This window comes from Neofelis nebulosa, chromosome 1 (genome assembly GCF_028018385.1).
Source record: "Neofelis nebulosa isolate mNeoNeb1 chromosome 1, mNeoNeb1.pri, whole genome shotgun sequence".
Taxonomy (NCBI): Eukaryota; Metazoa; Chordata; class Mammalia; order Carnivora; family Felidae; genus Neofelis; species Neofelis nebulosa.
Window position 1 is genome coordinate 234,037,670 of NC_080782.1, and position 17,742 is coordinate 234,055,411.

The 17,742-nt window shown below is 50.5% G+C and overlaps 1 protein-coding gene and 1 long non-coding RNA gene across 3 annotated transcripts in view; both read right to left on the reverse strand.

Moving 5' to 3' along the window:
• The window catches only part of ALOX5AP (arachidonate 5-lipoxygenase activating protein), a 68,297-nt gene that overhangs the window by 9,124 nt on the left and 41,431 nt on the right, over window positions 1-17,742 (reverse strand). The gene's annotated exons all lie outside the window — the stretch shown is intronic.
• LOC131487578 (uncharacterized) lies at window positions 1,237-16,596 on the reverse strand. Of its 2 annotated transcripts, none has more exons than XR_009249831.1 (3): window positions 13,351-16,596; window positions 11,102-11,309; window positions 1,237-4,017 (listed from the first exon to the last, which is right to left on the reverse strand). It is a non-coding gene; the product is annotated as an uncharacterized LOC131487578 (long non-coding RNA). The 2 variants fall into 2 exon arrangements; XR_009249829.1 differs by lacking the exon at window positions 13,351-16,596 and having other exon boundaries at window positions 1,237-2,921; window positions 3,850-4,017; window positions 11,102-12,924.

Here is a 17,742-nt window from a genome sequence, read left to right on the forward strand (position 1 = left end):
ACCTATGTGTAGGACAGATTCTGGAAGGTTCCATCGTCCGGACCAAAGTAGGTCCACGTTGAATAAATATGTTCCCAGGTGTGGGGTGTTCAAGGAGCACACGATGCGCCAAGAAAAAGTGAACGGAAATCTCAAGCAAGAGCCACAGGTCTAAATTCTGAACTGCCAGAGGGGTGGGTCAGACACAGGATGCCATTAAGGTTGTGGCTTAGTAACTAACCAGAGGGTGAGGAAAGGCGCTTAGGAGAAATGCCCCTCTTTCCTTGGTTCCAAAAATAGTGATTTCCTAAGCAGTTGACCTGCTTTTATCTCAACATTCATCCGTTTCCCTTTTCTGTTTACTCCTGGTGCCCGGCTTGTGGCCCTTTGGAAGGAAGTCTGTCAACCGGCTCGGTAAACTTTGTATTTTTCCTCACCTCACTCCTGGCTCCTTGTTACGTCTCCATTCTTTGTTTTTTTCTCCTGCTCTTGTTTTTAGTGTGTATGAAGCTTATGGCTTGTGTCTCTTTTGTAAACTGCCTTAAATCCTTTGTGGAACAGAGCAAACGGCAAATAAAATAAAACAGACATCAGATACGTTCTTTCTGTGGCACAGCACCAGGCCGAAGTGTGCGTGAATGTTTGTTACCTGTGATCCTAGGCAGGAAAGGAGACTTTTAACGTTCTCTGCCAGACTGCCTGACTGGTGACATGTTCCGATAACTTTCCACTTCCTATCACCCTTAATTTGCTTACCCTGTTACTTGGACACCTCCAAGTCGCGTCTTCTAGACTTTTCTCTTTTGTATGTCATACCCAACCTCACTTTTCTGATTTTCTAATTTCAGAAAGTATATTCTAACGTCTCGGGTGGCTGAAGCAACAGATTCATTGTTTAAAAAAATTCACTTTGGTTTACACATTTAAACTTTTTTTTTTTTCTTCTCTCTCTCTCTCAGAAGACCTAAGTACTACAAACCAGCAATATCAATTCACCAACCCGGCTGGTCCCTTTTTTTTTTTTTTTTTTAATTTTTTTTTTTCAACATTTTTAATTTATTTTTGGGACAGAGAGAGACAGAGCATGAACGGGGGAGGGGCAGAGAGAGAGGGAGACACAGAATCAGAAACAGGCTCCAGGCTCCGAGCCATCAGCCCAGAGCCTGACGCAGGGCTCGAACTCACGGACCGCGAGATCGTGACCTGGCTGAAGTCGGACGCTTAACCGACTGCGCCACCCAGGCGCCCCAGCGGCTGGTCCCTTTGAAACGGATTAAGAAACGAAGAGAAAGTCACAGCGGTTTGTCTCAAAAACTCAGATACTCCCAAAGCAATACACGTTTTGGCTGCTGGTGTTGCTGTTACAAGGACTGATAGCCTTTTTGAAGGCCTCCTTTCCTGAATCTCAAAGGTTTGACCCCAAACTGGACACAGTAGGTGCTCAACACTGTTTGGTAAATGAACGAATGAGTTAGCACAACCTAACCAAGATGCAGGGGAGGAATGAATGAATCCCCTGGGTCGGGCCTGGGTAGTTCCATTACCCGGGTCCTCGAGTGGGACTGACTGACTTTCAGAGATGTGAGCATTTGCTGAACTGGTGTTGCTGCAGTTTTCTTGAGGAGGAAGGGACTGGGCCAGAAAAGGCTGGTCTCTGGAAAAGGCAGCTTTGAAGGAGAAAGCCTTGGTGGACAAGGAAAGCTTTTTCCCTTCTCTCCCCCATCACCTCCCCTCCCTCAAGTGTTAGCAACTTGCCATGTGAATGCCAGCAATGAAACCCCACCGTCCTGATCCCACAATCCCTTCTTTCCTGGGCTCGCTTCTGAATGTCTGTCCTGAGAGGCTTTTTATTTTTTTCTTATTATTTTTATTTTTTGTGAGAGGTTTTTCATTTCTGAAGGTGTTATGTCATTGGCCAGGCCTAAAACTTTAAGAGAACAGAGAGGGTAATTACCCTGTGGGTTTGGGTTGGGTAAACAACCAATTTCTCTAATTCGGGTCAAAAGGTGGGTGTACCAAGGACGCACATTTTTGCCGAAAAAATTCATTTATATTAGAAAATTCCACCAGTTGGTCTTTTTTCGACTCCACAGATGCGTCTCATTCTCTCTGGCTCCTGCTTCTTTGGGTTTTACTTTGACTCCTTTTTTTAGGACTCTGAAACATCCCAGTGTTGTGGGGCCGGGCTTTACAAGAAGCAGACAGTGCTTGGTGAAGGGGGGGCCTCTCAGCAAGCTGGAAACATTTACTTTCCTAACCAGCTTCCCTCCCTGCCAAGGAATCCGCGAGCCTGGGGAAATGCTTTCCCTACTATGTTTACAAAGCACTAAATTTTCGAAGTCATTAATTCCCTTCATAAAGAAAGGGCCTAATGGAGTTTTCTATTAGTCATTGAGATAGCAGTTATAACCCTGAAAGATCCAGAAAGCAATAAGGAGCCTAAATTGAAGCGGGTGTAAGGTGGGGGAGGGGGGGGGCAGCAAAATCAGTTCTCTTTTTTCACCGTCAGATTTCTCCGGCTCTAGAGGGAAATATTTTGAATGTCTTCATCGCTACCTCACACATTTGTTTATTTTGTTTTCCTTTTCAGAACATTGGGAAGTGTTGTTGTGTAGACACAGACCTAGTCCCCCTCCAAGCATGTGTTTCTCAAAGGAAGCTTCTTTGTCCCGAGGGTTCTGGCTAACTGTGTCCGGAACAGAGCACCCCGCATGGGGGAAGGGGGAAGGGAGGAGGGGGGAGGCTCAGGGTCTCAGCCCCGAGGGGCAGGCACCAGAACAGAGGTGCTGGCTGGTGTGCCCAGAGGGCCAGCAGAAAGGCCCAGTGCTCCAACTCTCCTTGGAATCCAGGCTTCTGGGGAGACTGTTAACCCTTTCAGGGCCTTAACCCTGCAGGGACGCCCTCCTGTTCCGAGCCCCTGCTTGGCCATCCCTGGGTGGGTTCTGGGGGAAGGAGAGGGGACGCTATTCTTGGTCAGGGCACTGCTCCCTGCACAGCCCAGCCCCCAGGGCCTTAACAGGGCCCTCCACAACTCCCCGATGATGAATCCGGTAAAGATTCCTACGGACTTCGGCATAGATTTGTTTTCTAGAGAATGTCCTGAGACTCCAAATGGCTCTCAGAAGTGTCACCGTGCCCAGAGAATCCACTGGAAGCTGTGTCGGCGGGGAAAGCGGGAGTTTTCAAAATAGGGCCCACAGACCTCCCACATCAAAATCACCGGCAAAGCTTGTTAAAAATACAGACTCTCCCCCACCGCGACCACCACCAGCACTGCCCGCTACAAACTCAGAATTTCTCCGGAGGGTAGGGGAATGAATGGCAGGAAAGACCAGGAAGGGTTCCTGCACCTGCCTCTGAGCCCCTGAGGCATGCAGGCCTCTTGGCCTCCTGTGATGGTCCCCGAAGGCTTTCTCTCCAGATGTAGAAATACTGGGCTCCCATGGGAGAGGGCATGCCCGAAGGCCACAGGGGACCCCGAAGGCACGCTGTCCCCATGGAGCAGTCAGCAGGCTGTGCCTGCCAGCCTTCTGGACTCTGAATCTTCTTGCGCACATTGGTGTCTTCACCTCGATGCTCCCGGGTAGAATCCAAGAGAGTATTAGAGTCTCTCCATAAAGTGCTTACGAGTGTGGATTTCAGTTACCCTGGAGATGGCCTTTGTCCCCCCGGGGCTGCCTGTTTGGCATGTGGGCCTGGCCCTATCCTATTCACATTCCTAGAGAGACACTGCGGGAGCCATATTGGGTGGAAGAAATTTACAGACAGGCACGGGGATCAGGGATGCCTGTAGCAAGAAGAATTCCCAACCTTTGACTATCGGATGCACCCGGGGCATGTTGGCCACTGTAGCACCCACGTGGGACCCACCTCCTCGGGAGGCTTTCAGAGATGCTGGGATTTTCTTCTTGTGTTCGTCTTTCCTCTGTGCCAAGCCTTTAGAGGCAAGGAGCCAGGAGCCAGATCCTGGCCCTGCCTTTTATAGATATGCGATCTTGGGTACATTAGTCTCCTCCCCTGAGCCACAGATGGCCTTACCTGCAAAACAGAAAAAATAATAATAGTCATGATGTTCCTGCGGCATCAATGAGATGAAATCTCATGCCAAGTGCTTGGCTGGCGCTTCAGCGGATCTATTCCTCCCCTGCCTGCCGGCAGCATTCTTGCTGGGTGTCAACACCAGGAACTTGGGCGTGTACCCGCACACTCAGAGAAATGGGGTCAGGGAACCAGTCGAACTGCCTAAGTTCCACCAGTGATCTGTCGTGCCCTGATAGTTAGTTGCTCCTGATGTTGAGCGGAGATAATTATCGCTCGATTCTCAAAGCAACAAGTTGCCCAGTCTGTCGATGAGACCTCCCGCCGAGACATATGATCCCCCAAGCTAGGGGTGGAGGATGTCAGAGCTGTCTTGCCTCTCAGATTTTCTTCTGAGGCCCCCCATGCTGGGGGTGGCTCTGAGAGCGGTAAATATTTATGCACATGTCTTGTGTAACTATCATGGATCTGGGTGCACCAGGAGCCATGGAGAAACACGCTGGCACCCAAGGGTCCCAGCTTCGAGAGACAGCATTGAGGCCAAAGATGGGGAGTCTGTTGGCTACCGATGGCTGTCAGGTAGCAGAATCCTGCGGTCTGTTCCTTGTCTTGGAAACAAAGTCTTGAATTGGGAGGAAGAGAAAGCAACGGTAATTAAAGCTTTCCTTGGGCAGAGCTTCCCAGTGAAGGGAATTGGCACATTTCTTGTGTGCCCATTAAGCTCCAGGTGCTAGGCTAAGAACTTCGCATACATTGAATGTTTTAATCCTTACAACAGCCAGAGAAGGGACTGAGGTTGTCACCAAGAAACAGAGGTCAGAGAGGTTAAATAGCATCCTCAGAGTTTTACAGCTACTCAGCACCAGAACCAGGGGACGAAGCCAGAGTTGGGACCTGTACCAATGGAGAAAGGGAACCAGTCCTGCTCTTTTTAACCCTGAAGCCTTGCCGGTGACATGCTCTCGGAGACTGGCTATCCTTGAGACCGGGGAGAAGGCTCCTGTCTCCAGGGAATGCCTCCGAGCTTCCCGACTAGGTGGATGCTAAACCCCTTCCTGATGCCTCGTGGATGCCCACTGGGAAAATATGTTCTGTGCTATCTCAAAAGATGTATATATTAAGACTCAAGGGAATGGAAAGACATCAGAGACAAAAGAAAATAGACGCAGGATTGAGGTACTGTGCTACCCGTAGGCAGAGAGAGAGGAAGCCCACTGTACCTTCATCTTCAAGCCCCGCCCATTGGCAGGCACTGTCCCTCTGCTTCTCACACAGACCTCTGGATCCACCGGCCACCGCAGGCTCTTCCGCCCTCTGTTCCCTGGATCGCCGGCAGCCACATTTACTTCTGGAAGTTCCTCCTTACATGGGTCGGCGCCTCGGCTCTTCCGATGCAGCCAGACTGGCACAGCCTGCTTCTTCTCACCCGCTCCTACTCCTTCTGGACGACCTCACAATTGCACGTGTAGACACTCGTCCCTTCTGCGAACGGTGAGCTCCGCCGAGGCGCTCCAAGGGTTGTCGTCCAAGGGTTGGCCCACGGAAGGCACGCAACACATGCTAAATGGCAGGCTGAACGAAGGGACGGCGGCCTGGGAATAGAAACTTCGTGCCTCCGATCCACATTCCCAGACGGAAGGATCTGTCCGGTCATTATTTTCGTTGCAGACGGAATGCAATGCTTTCTTATTCAGAGAGAGTCAGGACGACCTTGTTCCCTGAGATGGTAAACATCTACGCCGCCTCGTGGAGAGCTCCTAGGGAATAACCAGTAACTAAGCAGTGGTCGAATGTTCACAGGATCATTGAAAAATGAGACGAAGAGGGCCTCTAGAATTCAAAGACAATAAACAACGCTGGAAAACTATTTTTTAGATTTCCGAGCAAGTATTTCAGTAGCTCCTGGGACAGTTCACTTCACTTTGTAAGAGTCACTTCAGTAACTCAAAAGCATTCACTGAGCACCTCCCGAGTGCTTGAAGCTCCGGGGGAAATTAAGATCTTCTACACAGAAAGTGCTTTATGGCCCTCAGCACATGTCACGGAACGCTTCTGTGTTTCTTGCCGTCTTCACGAGGCGGGCAGAACGGCGGCTGCAGAAGGTGCCCTTGTCCTAACACCTGCAGTGAATGTGTGACTTCACATGGTCAAAGGGACCTTGCAGATGTGATTACACAGAGGGTCCTGAGGTGGGGAGAACACCCTGCCTTATCTGGGTGGACTCAGTGTCATCACCAGGGTCCTTATAAGGGGGAGAGAGGAGGGTCAGGGTCAGTCGTAGGGGATGAGACAAGAGAAGCCCATGGTTGGGAGGTTGGAGCCATGTGGCCAGGAACCGAGGAAAATGGGCAGCCTCCAGAAACTGAAAAGGGCAAGGAAAGGATTCTCTCCCAGAACATCTGGAAGGAGTATAGTCTTGCTGATACGTCCATTTTAGACTTTTAGGTTTGTGTCATTTATTACACGCATCTTTACAACAGAGATAAGGATACTCCTTACCTCGTGGGCTCTGCCGTTAGATGATACGTGACAGAGGTCCAGAACAGTGCCAGGCACGTGGCCATTTAGTCAGCTGTCGTTATGATAATTCTTATTTTATTGTTCTTTATTTGGGAGATCTTCTGCTGTGGGGTAGGCAGAGCCCCTCCGTATTCATAAAACGAACCAGTATTAAGTCCTCGCCAGACCCCAGGTCCTCAGTAACCCTGGGGACCAGAGAGAAATTGAATGGCCTTTCTGACTTCAGGGGCTCCTGGAAGGCAAGGAAGGCAGACAGCTTAACATGAAGGCCAGCACGGGGTGACAAGACTCAGTTAGGGGCATGCCCAGGATTGGGAGTCCAGAGGGAGGATCTCTGGTGGGAAGCAGGGTGACTGGGGAGGTCCCTCTAATGAAGGAAGCCTTGAGCCAAGAACTGTAGACAGCAGAGGCTGCCGGGCCGGCAAGAGGAGGGGTTTAGGTATATTGCAGGCGGAGGGACCAGGGGGAGCCGTGCCCGGAGGCAGCCCTCTAGAGAAGAAGGGTTGGACAGCTGCCCAAGATCCCACAACCGAGACTCAAACCCAGACCTTCTGCCCTAGCCCTGTCTGCTGCCCTGGGGATACTCTGCATGCACGTGACCTAGCTGCTGGCAGGCCTCAAGGACAGCATGGTTTACCCAGAGACGACTGGATACAGGGTAAGGACACAATGTAAAACAACCACACTTGAGAAAGCTTAAGAATAAATCGTGGCGAAATTCCACCAGGAAGGTGTAAAAGAACCAGATTTGGGAAGATTTAAAGAGGGAAGAACGTGAGTTGGACCCTACGGGTGGGTAGGATATGGACGGTCGGGGGCGGCGGGTGAGGGAAGTACCTTCTCAGCATCATGGAGGCCAGTCCTCCCCGAGGCAGGCCACTGGGCGAGCGTGGGGACTAGCCACAGGAGCCCAGAAGGCAAGGATGATGGGCTAGCTGTAGAAAGTCATGTGGGGCCTTGAAAGCTCGTCCCAGACAACACTTTATTCGGAGCGTATTTGGGGAGTCTGCTGAAGGGTCCCTTTGGGTAGTAGGAAGCGATCAGTGTATCAGACACACTAACGGGTCTGCCTCCAAGACGGGACTTACCTTTCTGTCTCCAGCATGGTACATGCTACTCCGTTATTTGTTGACCTGAACGGAGATTTGTAGGATGGATAGGAAGGCAGGGGGGGAATCTGGTTTCTGATCTAAATGCTACTCATAACTGAGTATAACTGACTATTGACTCAGTTGTCGAAACAGGAGCTGAAAACGGGATTTCGGCACCGGATTCTGATGGTAAGACGCAAAGCCTTCTCTGTCTTCTGAGCCTTAGCACAGTAGGATTCCTGCCCACGCCAACCCCGCACGCGGGGAGTTGCCGAGCAAAATGGGTGCTTGGCTGCCAAAAGGTGCCCAAAACTGTGCACCAGAAGTAATGGTAACAATAGGACATGCAGAATGCTAAGAAACTGCTGGCAAGTAGAATGAATGGCAGGGACCACAACTTGAACTTGGGTGAAACGAGGCGCACTTCGATTCAGACAACCGAATGCCGGCAAGGCACCCTAGCCTCGGGAACGGCTGGAGCAGGGACCCAAATTCAGACAGAACCTTCCAGCCACTTTTGCCACATGCTTCTCTCTGCATGTCAGCGTCACTGTCACCAAAAGGTAGTGGATCTTTTCCTCCAGGACGTGGGGGACACGACCACCAGCGGCGTCCAGGCTCTTCTCTCCCTCCCAGGGAGGACCCCTCTCCTCCACCAGCTGCAGTTCCGATAAATGTCAGGGAGGGACCGTCTCCAATGTCCTCCCCTCAAGGGGACTGAAGCCAGGGAGGCAGAGTCACAGAAAGGGATGACAGCCCCATTTTGGTCCAAGTGGCTGGTGTCGGGGGACACAGCAGGTAGTTTCATCAAAGAAGGGCTTGGGTAGCGAGAACACTAAGGCACTATTCCGGGCCGGCAAGCCGGCTTCAGGATTCGCACAACAGCTTGTGGCAAAGCTAGGCCTGGAAGGGTTCTGTTCTCTTTCGGGCATCACAGCCTGTGTTCCCAGGTCATCCCGTCTGGCCTCTGGAGAACTCACTTATCCCTTCGCTGGAGTCAGTCTCCGCTCTCTCCCCAGCTTCTCTCTGCATGGGGTCCTCTGAAGTTCCCGGTGCCTGCAGTTCAAAATCCAACTTTGGGGGCGCCTGGGTGGCTCAGCCGGTTAAGCGGCCGGCTTTGGCTCAGGTCACGACCTCACGGTTCATGAGTTCGAGCCCCACGTCAGGCTCTGTGCTGACAGCTCAGAGCCTGGAGCCTGCTTCCGATTCTGTGTCTCCCCCTCTCTCTGCCCCTCCCCGACTTGTGTGCATGCACTCTCTCCCTCTGTGTCAAGAATAAATAAACATTTTTTTAAAAATTCAACTTTACCATCATTATGTCAGGTAGGCACAGCAGTGAGACAGACATATCACGGCCTAACGTTCTTGTCAAAGACTCACGAGATCCTACAGCTTAAAAATGCAAGGTGTGCGTGGGTGAAATCAGATTAGGTTGCCCTCAACTGTTCATCAGAAGCTGACAGACACCGCCCCCGATGACTACGAATTTTACATCCACGGTGACCGATCGGGTCATTGGTCATTGCCCTGACAGGTGGTGAAATCTTAGCCGTGGGCGAGCTCACTTGCTGAGAAAAAGGCCTTGCGCTGGGTGAAATGTTGACTGAATTTACGGATAGTGCAATTGTATCCGCATATCCTGCCTTCAGCTGTTGTTAAGACCAGAGGCCGCCCGACTGGTTACATTTTTGTTTCAAATCCTCCCGCACCACTGATCCTGAGTTGACCGCAGCCAGCTTCTAGAGCATCAGAATCTAGCTCCCGCTTGTTTGTCACTGGCCCCCACGGCCAGCGCTGGCTTTTCTGCGCTGTGTCATCTGCTGTGATACCCTGAGCTCAGCCTCGAAGGCCACCCTCTAACTGTGGGTCAGCCAAGCCCACAGCCTCCTTGGGGGACTCAGCAATGACAGAACCTGCCTGTGGCTAAAGTGTGCTATGTTTTTCTTAGGGGAGGCTATTTAAAACAGAAGCCTTAATTTTCTGGTTAGCTGGCCAATAGAAGTTCCATCCGTCCTTGATTGTCAGATAGCTGACTGCTATTGCCCGGGCTAGTTATCACTTAGAGAAACGGAGAAGGTGGGTTCATTGCACCCGGAGACAAACTCTGTCCCTTGGCCCCCGGGGTACATCCTGGGCCTTAGCCAGCCGGCTTGGAAAGTCTCAGATGGGTGAATGGGTGCCCGGCGGAGAGCAGAGCTCATCCACTTCCCCTGCCCCCCAGTGTCATCCTGATGTGCAGAGGAGAGTGAGTTCATGCATTGAGAACCCACCCCTGCGTGTAAGAGCAAACCAGTTGGCTCTGTTGGAGCAGGCTGGGGGTCCGGGAAGCTGCACTGGCGTGGGGCTTCAAACGGCAATCTGGCCAAAGGTCCCCTGGTGGCCTGAAGGAGACTGCATGTAAGTAAGCCCTGCACTGAAAACAACAGAGCCTTGAGGCCGGTGGTTTATTGGGTGTTTCCAATAAAGATGCAGAGCCCGAGGCCTCCCAGCGGAATCCCTGGCACAGTAACCCGGCACACATTTATCTGGCCACATTTGCACTTTTAAGCATTTGGGGCTATCCAGAAAAGGGGCCGGTGTGCCTTTCCAAGCACCACGGCCGCCTGCCTCGGAAATCAAAGCTGCATGGTCAGATTCAGATGGGAGGAGCCACAGTGCTCAGCCAGAAGCATTAAAGGCTCGGAACGGAACGGCTCCTCAACTGCAGGCAAAAGTGTGCTTTTTCTTAAACCACGAACCTGGAATGTGCCCTCTGATGATGATTACAGGCCAAATCAACACCCAAGTGATGGAAACCAGGCCCACGCTCTGCTCGCGGTGTCCAGACCGGGACAGCTGCGTCCTAATGGGATCCAGAAGCCCTACCCTGCTCGCTAGCAGGCCCTCGGGGGAGGGGGCACCCAGGCGCTGTTCTGAAGGGCTGCTTGCCAGCGCGGGGGCTCAGCAGGTGTGCACCAGAGTCAGCCCCATCCCGCACAGGGACGCCTTGCAGGGTGACAGGAAGGGGCTGTGGTGCTGGGGTCAGCCCATCTGGACAGAGCTCTTCCCCCCGCAGCTCAAACCATGACCTATCTGCCTGCAAATCTCTCACTACCGCAAAACTACACCCGGAAAGGCGGGGAAAGCTTGTTCTCTTTGCACTTGGTGGAAAGGATGTTTCTATATGATACGTAAGGAGGCCCCATGATAACGCACTCACGACAACAGAAGATCGGATGAATAGACAGAGAAGGTGATGGGCTCCTGCCCTCTACCCCCACCTCCCCTGGCCATTCCGCCTAACTCATTACAGCACACGCCCACCTTTTATGGGACTGAGCTCCGGGGGCCCTACTTGGGAATTTTACAGAGAAGTCAGGGCAGGACATGTGCTCGGGTCCCCACGGGACAGCAGACCCAGACTTGCCCTTGTTAATAAGCTGCCGCCTCACACAGCTTTGGGGAGGGTATGCGGCTGATGCTTAATTGCCCACCATTTTGGATGGCATCTGAGGCAAAGGCACGAGATCCAGCTGTTCCTTCCAGCGCCCTCTTCCCCTTCACCATTACTGGAACCATTGGTCCTAAGAAATGAAGCATTCTTGAAAGGTTGGATTCTTGAGAGGCTGGAGACGTGCTCATCACTCATCTTGCTACATGTGATTGTCAACGACATTCTCGGGTGTCATGGAGCTACAATTCCTGAACAAGAAAGAATAGTATCTTCGCAACAGCTTCAGCCCAGAAGATGAACTTGAAGAGGAGACATCCAAGTATGGAGGGGGTTGGGGGGAGGTACCAATTTTCCACATTTAATATTATTCGGGCTTTCCAGGAAAGAAATCGTGGTACAGTTGAGACCTGGCTACACTCTCAGAGGAAGTTTTCATCACTACCTCGAGCCCCGGTCTCTTTAAAGGGGCAGAACTCTCCAGATGTTACTACAAGGCTGCTGTGATCTTCCTCGGGTCACCCCACAAGCAGACAAGTCAACAGACCCACTCCTCACAAACATAATTGTGTGAACTTCACCCTGCCCTCCGGCTTCACCCACGGGAAGTGCACTCCAGAATATACTGGAATATTCCAGAACTTCCTGAGAATTCTAGAATACCTGTGCTCTCCCACGAGGCCTGCCCAGTTCTCTGCTCCAGAGCACGTGCAGGTTTTACACTCTCCCACTTACAGATTCCTCCCCTACGTGAACTGAACTGGAGTTAGGAGACTGCTTGTACTCGGTGTCTATTGGCTCACTCCTCAAATTTTGTTTGCTATTCAGTACGTTCTCACTATTTTGCATTTCCTTTTTCTCGAATTTTTAATCACAGTCCACAGTGGGTGTGTGAGAGGCAGGAGAGTCATATCTGGGAGTTTTGTCAGGTGATAGCACTTGAAGGACTTCTCTGACCCCCAGAGGCAGTTCTACTCCTTTGTATCCTCAACCTTCAGTATAAAAGCTCAATACACTTTTTCACATTATATGGTGACTGTTGATATGCCTTCCCCTAGAAAATAACACCATTTACTGAGCACTTCCTGCGTGATGGTGTTTAACGTACATTATTTCCATTCCCTTAAGATACGTATTCTTGGGGCGCCTGGGTGGCTCAGTCGGTTAAGCATCCGACTTCAGCTCAGGTCACGATCTCACAGTCCGTGAGTTCGAGCCCCACGTCGGGCTCTGGGCTGACGGCTCAGAGCCTGGAGCCTGCTTCCGATTCTGTGTCTCCTTCTGTCTCTGCCCCTCCCCCCTTCATGCTCTGTCTCTCTCTGTCTCAAAAATAAATAAAAACGTTAAAAAAAATAAAAAAAAAAAGATATATATTCTTTTTTCACCTATAACAGATGAGAAGCTAGTGTTCAGAAAGGTGAAGTAACTTCTCCAACATCACACAGAAAAAGATTGGGCAGAGAAATCAAGCTTCCGTTGGGCAGGCCTGGCTCCAAAGCCAACTCCCTCTCTGTTCCTCACCTGCCGGTCAACATCCTATAAACCTGAGGTCCGGGCTCAGACTTTCCTCTCTGGCCTGAAGGTTAACGCTGGGACTGAGACGTTTTGTGGGACGTGGGACTTTTGGTACTAAAACTGGGACAGTTGGTCATCGAGGGAGGGTGGACATCTGGACCTTAAGGTGGGCCTCAGGTTGGAGTGCAGATGCCAGGGGGTGAAGAGCCAAGAGAAAGAATATCCACTATGTACAGAGAAGCCCCCTGCAGGACAGACCCTGCAATGACAAGTCTTCCAACTTTGCGGAGGGTTACAACTTGAGTCTCCAGGCCAGAGCACGGTCATGATCATTTGGATAGTGGACGTGGGTTTTGTCAGTGGGTAAGATTTGCCAAACATTAGAGAAACATCCCTAAGGTTTTCTTCCCTTTATGTGAATTCAAGGAATCTAAAACTAGATAAAATTTTTGAAAATATTCATGGATCCACTGGACTCACCCTCCTCGAATGCTCATCTCTAAGAAGGCTTCTGGGCCCACATGACCCAAGTTCCTTAGGGTGCTCCAGATCCGATGCCTGCCAACAGCTCCCATGCCATCCCCCTGTGCACACACACACACACACACACACCCCACATGACCTCGTCAAAGTGTCCTTGCAGCTTCCCTCCATGCTTCTGCACATGCCGTGGCCATGGGTTAGACCAAAGCTCTCCTCCCAGAGCCTCCCGACTACCTGTCCCCTGCCTGGGTCACATGGCACTGTCCTTCTCTGTTGTGGATGTGTTTATCTCACCCCTCGAGGCTGGCACACCAGGGCTGTGTCTTATTCCTGGGTTCTCAGGATCCACCACAGTGTTTGGGAAGCAGATGATCAATAGGTATTTGTTTCAATGACATGGACGCAGGGCTGCAGAAGGCGTGCTGGTAATGAACGACCCCAGCTGGAAGGGCGCCTTGCTCTGGGTTGCAGCCACAGGCAGCTCCAGGCTTACAAGCCTACTGTTAGCTTCTAACCAGGGCTACTCAGTTCCCGACAGCTGTGGAGGCCACCCCATGGTTGCCATGGGAACCAGCCACTCACAAAGCCTCTGGGGCCCCAAACTCCACCCGTGCTCCCTGCTGCAGAGCCTTCTCAGATGCTACCGTGGGAACGGCCGGGGTGCCAGCGACTCTCTCCAGCCCACCCCTTAGAGTTGCCTCGGGCCAGAAGATGGAGGCCGGGCCCTGGCCGTGATCCCCATACAGCTGCTTTTATGGAAGAGTGCACTCCAAGTTGCAAAGTTCTAGTAAGTGAACTCCTGGAACACAACCTGTGAGATAAAGTGGCTTGGCTCTAGGCAGCTGGTCTGAGACGGGTGAGAACCAAGAAGCAGGCAGTTGGGCAAATGGAAGAGGGATCATACCTCCTTCATCTCCAGACTGGGGGTGGGAAGTCCGATGCTGGCCAATTGGGGAGTTGGGGAACATTGTCAGACCTGCCGGTGGTGGGTCCCAGCAGTCACTTTACCAACTGGCAGTCGGTGGAGTATTTTGCAGATGAGGGAACTGAGGCTCAGAGAAGTTAGCTGAGTCCGTGTTGGTTTCTTCTTCCTGGGCACACGTTGCATGGCCTCCCTTGCAACTAGGAACGGCCATGTGGCTGTCCAAGGGATCTGAGAGGAAACAATGTGGGCCCCTTCCAGGCTTGGTCAAATCTCCCACGCACGCCTCCACGCCCTGACCCTCTTATGGCCGGCTGGGCTGATGATGACCCCCAGGCAACCTTGGAAATGATCAGTGACCTGGTGAAGATAACAGAGCCTCCACCGGTTCCAGTCCATGAATGAGTGTGCTGAGTGGATTCCCCCACAAATCTCTGTACCTGCCCAGAAGTATTACTTGAACAGAAAATAAACTTCTAGTGTGATGTTACATGTCGAAGTCTGTTTGTTGTTACAAGTAGCCTTCCCTAACGGATAGGACAGGACAGTCCTGTCTGGCTTTCAGCTTCGTTGTGCCACGTCTCACAGGTCAGGGCTAGTTCCAGGGCAACTCGTGGCATCTGAGATATATAGGCTCAGTTGGACAAGTCCAGAGATGCTGGGATCAGAGCTGTTTTGTTCATTGCAACAGCTGCTTCCTATGCTCTGGAGGCCTTCCAAGAAGCTGGCTCCAAGACAGAGCATGAATTGTCCCCACGACATGTTCCCAGGGAGATTATGGATTTTCTGCCTGGTCTCTGGTACTTAAAAGGTGTTCTATAAATACTTATTGGATGGATGGATGGATGGATGGATGGATGGAAAATAGCTTCTACTATAGGGTTCCTACTATAGGGAAAGGAGAGAATGTCCTAAATACAGGGCTGAGAGTCTAATTGAGACACCGGAAGGTAGGTAAAGAGAGCTGGTCACTCCAGTGACAATACCCATTTGCAATCCAGCTGGGTTGAGGGCAGTAGGTGACCAGAGATGGACAGGCCCAACGAGGCAGCCAATGTGTGGCATTAAGTGGCCCTTACTGCTGAAAATGCTTCACACCCATCCCCAGCCAGGGCTGGGCTTGCCACTTCCTCAAATAAAAGCACAGGATGTCCAGTTAAGTTTGAATTTCAAATAAACAACTACTATCTGTCCCTATAAAACTTGGGACATACTGGTACTAAACAATTATTCATCTTTTAAAATCTTATCTTCAAATTTAACTGTATGTCCCATAATTTCATCTGGCAACCCTAAAGCAGGCTGCCCAATAATTGATCTAGTCTGGACAAATGGAGGAGGGAGCTGACATGGGCTGATCAAAGACCATTGTTTCAGGGACTCAGTCTCACTATCAGGGCGGTTTGCCTCGTGTGGATAACCAGGAGGCATAAGACCTGTAGCAACTTCATTTGGCCTCTTTCCTGCATTCTGGAAAGCATGCTAAGTATGGAAAATGGCAGGTCTATAAATAGTGGTGTAAATTAGAATGGGGGAAAAAAAAAACAACTTTGGCCTTCAGTCCATTAGATCCAGAAAAGAAATCCTTCCAAGCCAGTGACTGTTTATTAAATGTGAAACATACAACCTCATTCATAACAGAATTTATGGAATGGGGGTACAAGGGGCCTTGCTGTTTTCAACGTTTAGAAGAATTCTCTGTGTTTTTTTCAAGATTCTCAAAACAAATATCATTCACATATAGCTACTGTCTTTGTCCAAAAGCTGATATTTAATAAATAGTCCACTGTCGGCACAGGATTCTTGGTGGGCCTTTACTTAGACACTGTTGTTCTCTCCCTTTGGATTCGACACAATTTTAGCTTATCTTAATATTCCTAGCAGCCATGGGAGAAAGTTCTAGAGGCAAAAGGAATCTAACCTCACCCCTTTTCCCCCACACTGATCACATGACAAGTTTACAGGAAAATCTCCGAGAGAAAAGGCAAGAGGGCTGAAGGGGTAAGGCAAAATCACCATCCTGGGTCGGGAGGTTTGGTCTGAGACAGCTACCACCACATGCTGGCTGGTGTTATGATGCCTCGTGTTAGTAACAAGATTCGGAGCTGCATCTAAGCATCACATTGTGCCAGACCTCCATCATAATCACCCTCATTGGCCACGTGTTTTACTTGTCACTGTCCCCCACTGGTGTCCCTATTTTAAGGCTTGCCTCACGGCAGGCCATGCTCAACCCAGCAGCAGCCAGAGGGATCTTTGTAAAATGTCATTCTCCCATTTTAAGCCTTCCCACGATTCCCAGCCCTCTAAAAAATATATCCACACCCCTTGGTGCGGGCTACAATGCTCATGACTCGACCTCTCTGACCTCACTTTCTTCTCCTACTCTCCCCAACGGCATTCACCCCACCCTACCAACACTGGCCCGCCTTCTTCTCCTCAAACACACCAAGCCTGATCCCTGCTCAAGGCTCTGCATGAACTGGTTACTGTGTTTGAAAAATTCTTGCCCTCGGTGTTTGGCTGGCTGCTGCCTTTTGTCATTCAGGTAACAGCTTAAAATTGCCTTGGAGAGCAGCTTTTCAAGGTCATGAAACCTAAAGTAATTCCCTCCCCCATCCCTCCCCCTCTCCTCACCCTATTTTATTTCATTTTTATCATCACACTTACCACTAGCTCATAATTTGTTATTTATCTGTTTATTGTCTGTATCCTCAAAATAAAATGTAAATTCCAGGAGGACAGAGATCTTATTTGTACTACTCAACCCATATACCCAGTGCCCAGAACGGCATGTAGGCTGTCACTATATGAGTCTTGCAGAAACTTTTTCAAAGCTTTGTCATATCACCAGGCACCAGATCCTTCTGAAGGCAGCATCATGAAGAAACCCTCATGAAGACAGCATATACACAGACTGATCATGCTAGTGAATATTGACCCAGGGCTTACCACATGCCTAAGCACTTGACATGTATAATTAATTCCCCTAATTCTCACCATAGCTCTAGGAATTCTGTTATACACGATCCCATTTTACAGACAAAGGCCTGGAGCACAGGCGGGAAAAGTAACTTGCCCATGACCACACCGGGGTAAGGAGTTGCCTGGATGCACCCAGGAAGTCCACCTCTAAACTGTAGGAACTGTTCACTGAGCTGTGCTGGTAACCCCAAATAAACCCAAATCCTGGGACATAAATGGGGCGGAGTCCAAGCTAGTTTCTGAAAGATATTCCCTGTGAAGCTTTTGATTGTCCATGTTGGTTTGTTTCATCTGTAGAGTTTCGGTCATATATTCAACGTTAGGAAGAAGAAGAACCAATTGTGATTTGGCAAGAATTACAAGAGAGACAAAGACAGAAGAGGACAAAGCCCATGAAGGCCTCAATAAACCAGTGTCTTCTGCGTCTCACCCATCCATCCATTTGTCTCTGACTCAACACACATGTTTTGACCACCTAACCACTGCCGGGCGCTATTCTAGGCACATTTGTCCATCAAGAGGCAGTAAGGTCAAGAAATATGGAGCACCCAGGAATAGAACCATGCTGCTTTATAGGTCCATGAGGGTCTGGGAGCAGGGTATTCGAGGCAGTGGAGGCAGCAAGTGTAGAGGCCCTCAGGCAGGAACACGCCTGGCATATCTGGAAGACGAGGAAGGAGTGGATCTGAGACGGAGAGAGCAATGGTGACGGACGGGGTCAGAGGAGAAGAGAGAGGCCTTACGGGTGTTGTAAGGTATTTGAATTTTACTCTGAGTGG